The sequence below is a fragment of the Schistocerca americana genome, chromosome 3, assembly GCF_021461395.2.
Source record: "Schistocerca americana isolate TAMUIC-IGC-003095 chromosome 3, iqSchAmer2.1, whole genome shotgun sequence".
Taxonomy (NCBI): Eukaryota; Metazoa; Arthropoda; class Insecta; order Orthoptera; family Acrididae; genus Schistocerca; species Schistocerca americana.
In genome coordinates, this window is record NC_060121.1 from 327,064,260 (window position 1) to 327,072,687 (window position 8,428).

The following is an 8,428-nucleotide window of genomic DNA, read 5'->3' on the forward strand; positions in this document are numbered from 1 at the left end:
AGGACCCTGAGTACAATCCTGCTCGAAATTCTATCTGCAAAAATTATTTGCACTTAATGCAATGCAGTACATTCTCATGGGTCATTCCTTAGACATCTCTGTTGCCGTAGCGTGATGAACAGCAAATTTGTTCACCTCTTATGCTGCTACTTGTCGTCACTGCCCTAATTAGTTACTCAAAAATGCAAAGTGGCGGTTAATGTCGGCGTTGCACTCCTAGTGCATAGCCCACATAAGTTGCCACCTAGCATGCTAAAGAATGGCGTCGTGTTGTGATCAGCTATGAATCGCGTTTCTGCATTACCTCGAACGGCCATAAAAAAAACGGCTCTGAGCACTATGGGACTTAACATCTGAGGTCATCAGTCCCCTAGAACTTAGAACTACTTAAACCTAACTAACCTAAGGACACCACACACATCCATGCGCGAGGTAGGATTCGAACCTGCGGCCGTAGTGGTCGCGTGGTTCCAGAGTGAAGCGCCTAGAACCACTCGGCCACATCGGCCGGCGAATGGCCATCGTTGGCGGGCATTGTGGCTAACCGGGGGGAGGTCCCATTTTTCCAGTGTTTTGAAGAGGCACAGTGGAGTTTCTGCCTGCGTCATGGTGTGGGGAGCTATTGAGTGTGCCTACAGATTGGTCTCGTAGCGATTGACAGAACTCTGATAATCCAACGGTACGTTTTGGACCTCCTGCGGGCTTTATGTCTCACCTCTCATGCGACAGTCCCGTGGTTCCATTTTTCAGTATCGCTGCGCTTGTCCATACATGGCACGTGACCCTCAGATCCGTTCGCGATGGAACATGTGTACGGGTTAGCTCACATGTGACTATATCGAGCGTATTATGGCAGTACCGGACACTAAGGAGGAAAGCTCGAACTGATTGATTGAGTTGATTTAAAAATTGCAAAAATTTGTATATTTGTTCAAAGAGAAACCTATGAAATCGTAACAAATCACAATAACTTGCAAAGGTTGCTCTCAAGAAAATGTCAGCCAAACACTGAGCACTCTCAAAGTTTAACTTGAATTTAAATAATTAACAGCTTTAATATTTACTATTATGTCAAAATGTCTCATAAACAGAAACAAGTTTAAAGAAATCAACAATTGTAAAACCAAGGCTCACAAGCAATTTAACTCAAAATCTTAGGAAATGAAAAGCAACTCAACAACTATGTAAAAGCCGTATTAAAAACTGAAGCTTAATGGTATCAAAACCAATATTTAAAACAGAACTTCAGAATGATTAAGGAAGCTAACAATTACACTGCAGGTAAAAATTTGTGCACCTTGAAAGACTGCCTCGATTTTGACCAATGGCTGCATGTGCCACCTGGGGGATAGTAGATGTACTGATAATGGTTTCATCATCATCTGCCAACTGAAACCATAGCCGCATAGCTGCCAGAGCACCATCTGTGTCTACCTTTTAATAGGGAATGCTCACAGCCAGAAAGGCCAGTTTGGTGCAATCGCATGAAACAAGCAGGCAACCACGCCATGGAGATGTACTCGTGCTTCCTACAGCCAGCTGAACGATTTTGAAAGAGGTCAAATGGTTGCCTTCCATGTGGGGGAAGCTCCTTTTGGAGAACTGCCACACAAGTTGGACATCCTGCGTCAGATGTGGGATGATGCTGGCATCATTGGTCACTTGAAAATCCTCACAGCCGTAGATGAGATTCTGGATGTCCCCACACCTCAAACTTCCACCGGGATCGTTCGATTGTGAGGGCAGCAGCGACAGATGGTGCAGCTACTACTATGCAGATAAGAGAGCTTATGAACACGGACGTGTCAACACGAGCGGTTGCGAACCGGTTCTTAGCAATGGGACTAAGGGCACTCCACTGTATGGCTCCGCTGTTGACGCCAGAGGATCGCTTGGAAGATGGAATGGTGCGCTGCGGTCTTTCGCGGTAAAAGCAGGGTGTACCTGCAGCAAGTGATGGTCGTTAGAGCGTACAACGTAGACCCGGTGAGCGTTGTCTCGTACACTACATTATCTCAGCCACGCTGGCCATATGGTTTGGGGTGCAATAAGCTACAACTTTTGTTCCTCTTTGGTGTTTCTGGAGTGGCTCTCGGTTCGTAAAAACTGTAGAGGAAGGCAGAGATTGGAATATATCCAGTAAACAACTGAGGACGTAGGTTACAATTGTTACACTGAGATGCAAAAGGTTGGCACGCGAGAGGAATTCTTGACGGGCTGAATCAAATCAGTCAGAAGCCTGATGACAAGGTAGCACAACAAGGCCATACAACTTAAGGCTTTGGGGATCAGCACGGCAGAAACTAGAAACCACGGCCACACGGCTAATGCATCCATCGTAGTCGTTAGGGAAACGTTTCCTCATCATTTTTTCTCACGTTTCAGCCATCTCCACTAGCCAGCACACTCACCAGATCTGTCGGTATAGCACTTCTCCTCATGGGGTCATCTGAAATGCAAATTTTACTCTCGCAAACCTCGTACACTCAAGGGTCGGAAGGTCGCAATACGTGAACAGATTGCTTCTGTTTCACGGGACACTTTGACAGAAATTATGCAGAACTTTAATAGAATGACTTTTAATTTGTTTGTACGAATAGGGACGTCGTCTTACCGATGACATTTTAAAAAAAATTGCAATTCTTAAACTGTGTAACTTACAGGTTGTATTGGTGTAAATATATTTTATATATAATCAACATAAAGCTTATCATAGTAGTTTTAAATTCATACGTCCTATTTGCCTCACCTTGTATTAGTTCGCATCTTAATTGTCCCTGAACAATTGTTGTGTCCTTAATGGCTGTCTGCATTACGTATGTGGCCCAGCGGTTCTAGGCGCTTCAGTCTGGAACCCCAGGGGACTGATGACCTCAGATGTTAAGTCCCATAGTGCTCAGAGCCATTTGAATAATTTGAACCGGAACACCGCAGCTGCTACGGTCGCAGGTTCGAATCCTGCCTGGGGCATGGATGTGTGTGATGTCCTTAGGTTATTTAGGTTTAAGTAGTTCTAAGTCTAGGGGACTGATGACCTCAGATGTTAAGTCCCATAGTGCTCAGAGCCATTTGAATAATTTGAACCGGAACACCGCAGCTGCTACGGTCGCAGGTTCGAATCCTGCCTGGGGCATGGATATGTGTGATGTCCTTAGGTTAGTTAGGTTTAAGTAGTTCTAAGTCTAGGGGACTGATGATCTCAGATGTTAAGTTCCACAGTGCTTAGAGCCATTTGAACCATTACGTATGTATTTATGGCGAATATTTGTACCATAACTAAGATGTCTCAAGAGAATGAATGAGAGGGTCGTATGTATTTGATGGCTGGGAAACTACGAGAAGCATCGTCATACTACGAATTAAAATAAGAAAACCACGCCTCCCGATATTTTGTGTCCCTGAGGCGAGAGTGAGACGGAAATCGCTGAAGATCATTCTCTTTGCACGGGAGTGATTTTGGGCTAGGTTAATTTTAAGATAACACCTTTTAAACTGTATTTATTGGAGGTCAGGAACACTATGTTTGTATGAGACGCTGAGAAGGGGCAATAGAGGTAGTACGTGTAGGTAATAATACAAATTAGTTTGTTCTGGATTGAGTATCATCTATGACTGACCATGAAGACACTGAGCTCGTAAAATATTTAACTTAATGAAACAGTTGTCTGTTGGTCCGATCGTCGAACTGAGTTAGTAACCACTGTAGACATGTCAGGGAGAAAGCAAAGAGCTCTAGACGAGCAGTTAACGGAACTTCGGTGAGGTCATATTGCGATCGAATGGGAGTCTCTACGGTCCTTCACGTTGAACACGAGGTGTCTGCATATAGATTTTCGTGTACATATAAATCTTCATTCCGGAAGCCACAGTACAGTGTGTGGTGGAGGATACTTCGTGCCCCTCTTCGTATTTCATTCGAGAATTGTAAATAGGGAAAAAGGTCTGTCGATAAGCTTATGTATGAGCCCAAATTTGTCTAATGATACCGTCATTATCATCTCGCGAGATGTTTAAGATTTTACATCACTTGACTGTTTCTGGAATGTGGGCTTTTATAGTTTTGACCGTAAATTTCTACGTGGCGAACAAAATTTCCCTTGTATCGTGTGCCACTGGAGAAGCACAGTGATACTCTCATGCTTACAAAAACAAGCCCTTGAGGAAGCACGCAGTTCTTTTTTCATTCTCCTCTATCTCCTGTATTAGTCATACCTGGTAAGTGTCCCAGACTGGTAGATAATATTGTAGAAGTGGTCGAACGAGGATTTTTGTGAGCCACACCATTCGCCGGTCAGGTACATACGAATGGTGTTTGATCTTGATTTCAGATGGAAGCGGCATACAGACTCAGGTCAGAACCACTGCAACAGACGAAGAGCTATTGGTGATAGAATAACGACCGCAGAACAAATTGAGACCTTAGTTGCACCCAGACTGTCAGCTAGAAGCAAAAAGAAACTTTTACTGAAATCTAAATTACAAGCAAATACGTCACTCGCGACGATTTCTTTCGCATTCCATTGCCGTACAACCCATCTACGGTGGTATAATGAGTGTAGCTAGTACGACGTGAAATTTTGGAGAGAGCGAAGTCCGCCTTAGGTTCAGCGATGATCGTTTGTGGATGCCGCATCGACAGAGAGAGCATCAGCAATCACACAATATAAAAAATATTACCACATCTGGCTACAATGGTGTGGGCAGCAAACCTGCGATTGGTGGTCACCTTTGGGGTTTTTTGGCAGAACCCTGACAAGTGCAGAATACATTCCGAATATTATCCTGGCCGTTTTATTGCGCACACAGGACGTCCAAGAGATATGTTCCACAGGAACTTTTCCTGTTTTTCGTTATTCAAGCGGTGTGCGAGATGGTCGAGGAGTTCACTGCCATACTTGTTCTCCACTGACCATTATGGGACATGGTGGTGCCTAGCATGGGGTAACGAGAACGTTAGTTGACAAACTGCGACGACAGGTGGCAGTTGTGCAACATTATCTTCCAATATGACATCCCATACTTCTAATGCAGGATTATTTCGTAGCTATAGGAATAGACGTGTGATACTGAAAGTATTGTACAACACATTCTGTACATATTTGTATGTCGATGTGATTATGAACAAATCCAACGTACAAAATGAATGAAACTAGAGTCACATGGGAACGTTGGTGAGGGATGTACAGTTTTCGTTTTCACTGGTGCAACGGTTGACTAAGCGGACGAAGGCACGCTTGCAGTGGATGCGTCATGAAGCGACCAAGTAAGTCTCGTCGCCTAAAGTACATTGACCCGTCGAGACGACGCCTGGGTTCTAGGCAGAAATGAAAAGAGTGAGAGAACACAATCACTGAAAGGAATTTGCATTATACTCCAGTGTGCTACGGAGCGTCCTTGTCGAAATCCATATATAAGCCTTTGGCAAAGCTGGGTTAAGTTAAACACTTTAACAGTTCACTATATAGAAATGAACATATACCCTGATACCAGGTCTGATGTACAACTATCGCAAGGAAAGTTACGACTTCACTATGACCAACTATGACTGCTGCTGACTGGAGCTACACGATAACTGGTCAACAGCTCGGTAGGAACTCAGCTAGAACTGGCTAGAGCTACAATCGGGCAGTGTCTTATCCATATGATCATCAGGGGGACGTGGCACACGTGCGGCCAATGCTTGTTGCCGCTACCGGACAACAACAAATGGTTCGAATGGCTCTGAGCACTATGGGACTTAACATCTATGGTCATCAGTCCCCTAGAGCCTAGAACTACTTAAACCTAACTAACCTAAGGACATCACACAACACCCAGTCATCATTCCCCGCCGGGAATCGAACCCGGGAACCAGGGCGCGGGAAGCGAGAACGCTACCGCACGACCGACAACAACAGAAACTTTAGTGCCGACCTCTGTACACGCAACGATAGAGTCTTGTGGTAAGGACTGGTTACGATATCACATAACACACAGAAAGCTCCTGCGGATTTCCCTTTTCTAACTTATAAACGTGTGGTTTATTCTAAACTAAAGAGCCAAAGAAACTGGTACACCTGCTTAATATCGTGTATGGGTACCGCGAGAATGCAGAAGTGCGGCAACACGACGTGGCATGGACTCGAATAATGTCTCAAGTACTGCTGGAGGGAACTGACACCTTGAATCCTGCAGGTCTATCCATAATTCCGTAAGAGTACGAGGGGGCGGAGATCTCTTCCGAACACGACGTTGCAAGGCATCCCGGATATGCTCAATAATGTTCATGTTTGGGGTGTTTGGTAGGCAGCGGAAGTGTTTAAACTCAGAAGAGTGTTCTGGAGTAATTATGGACGTGTGGGGTGTCGCATTGTCCTGCTGGAATTGACCAAGTCCGTCGGAATGTACAACGGTTATGAATGTGTGTAGGTTATCAGGCAGGATGCTTATGCACTAGTCACCTGTCAGACGTATCAGGTGTCCCATATCACTCCAACTGCACACGCTCCACTGCATTACAGAGCCTCCACAAACTCGAACGGTCCCCTGCTGACATGCGGGCTCCACGGATTCATGAGGCTGTCTCCATACCCGTACACGTCCATCCACTCGATATAATTTGAAACGAGACTCGTCCGAGCACGCAGCATGTTTCCAATCAACAGTCCAATGTCGGCGTTGACGGCCCAGGCGATGTGTAAAGCTTTATGTCGTGCAGTCATCAACGGTATACGACTGGGCTTTTGGCTCCGAAAGCCCATATCGATGATGTTTCGTTGAATGGTTCGCACGTTGACATTTGTTGATGGCCCAGCATTGAAATCTGCAGCAATTTGTGAATGGGCTGCACTTCTGTCACGTTGAACGATTATCTTCAGTCGTCGTTGGTCCCGGAAAAAAAAATTGGAAATTTGTGGTAAGTTCTATGGGACCAAACTTCTGAGGTTATCAGTCCCTAGGCTTACTCGCTACTTAACGTAACTTAAACTAACTTACGCTAAGCACAACACACATGCACGCACGCACGCATGAACGCACGCACACACGCACACACACACACACACACACACACACACACATACACACACATGTCCAAGGGAGGACTCGAACCTCCGACGGGGGGAGCCGTGAGAACCGCCGCAAGACGCCTAAGACCGCACGGCTACCCCGCGCGGCTAGTTGGCCCCGTTCTTACAGGATCTTTTTCCTGCCGCAGCCCTGTCGGAGACTGATGCTTCACCGGATGCCTAATATTCACGGTACACTTGTGAAATGGTTGTACGGAAAAATTCCCATTTCATCGCTACGTCAGAGATGCTGCGTCCCATCCCTCGTGCGCTGGCTATAACACCACGTTCAGACTCACTTAAATCTTGATAATCTGCATGCCATTGTAGCACCAGTAACCGATCTAACAACTGCGCCTGACACCCTTTCTTTGTCTTATATTGGCTTTGCCGACCGCAGCGCCGTAGTCTGCCCATAACAGTTTCTGTGGCGCTTCAGTGTAAATGTGAGGTGCACAAGTCACCGGAAATTTGGGCTAGTATTCGGGAAGATGGCTTGCACAAGTCACCGGAAATTTGGACTAGTATTCGGGAAGATGGCAATTCAAATTCCTGTTCACACTTCTAGAGTTTGATTTCCGTTGTTTACATAATCGCTTAACGCAATTGCCGAAGTGGTTGCTTTGTAGAGGGCATGACCAGCTTCTGCTTCCTCATCCTTCCCTAACTTGAGCTTGTCCTATGACTCTGATGACTTCGTCGTCGACGGGACATTAAATCGTGATCTTCCTCCCTTCTTTCCGAATTTAAGTTAAATCGCAACTGTTTGCATGTTTCTTTTTCAGGCATTTATGCACATTAAGCCATCAGTAAGTGAGAGTAGTTTTGAGACTATAAACACTTGTATTTCCACCAGTAACAAATACAGGTTGTCCGGTTTTTGGACTGTCTCATTGCATGGTACTACAGTCAGCACACTATCATCGCAGTCAGCGGTTCTGCTAGCAAATGGTTACACATCTGGACTCTACAGGCGTGCAGAACGGAGAAATGTCGTTCCGTTGAAAGCGTTAGGGAAACTTGTATATTAGATTATAGTGTTAAACTATCCAGAAAAGAATGGGAGAAGAAATAATTGTGAAGAGTATTGGCTGTACTTGCGGTGTAGATACAAGGAAGCCACAGAGGTTATCGCACCTGAAATATGTCTGAACAGTTTGATTAAAGAAACAACAACCTGACTAGCCTTGTATCACCGCCACAAAAGATGTGACACTTGCTAAGTGCTATCCAAGGGCAGCGAACGCTCATACCACTTGATTCACACTCTTATTAACAGCATCGCGCGTTGTTTTCAGGCGTGTGCTGCTATTAGCTAGTGTCTTTGCCAGAGTTTCATTACATCCTGTGCTCTCTATTTTTGTATTTTGTAGTGTCTGAAA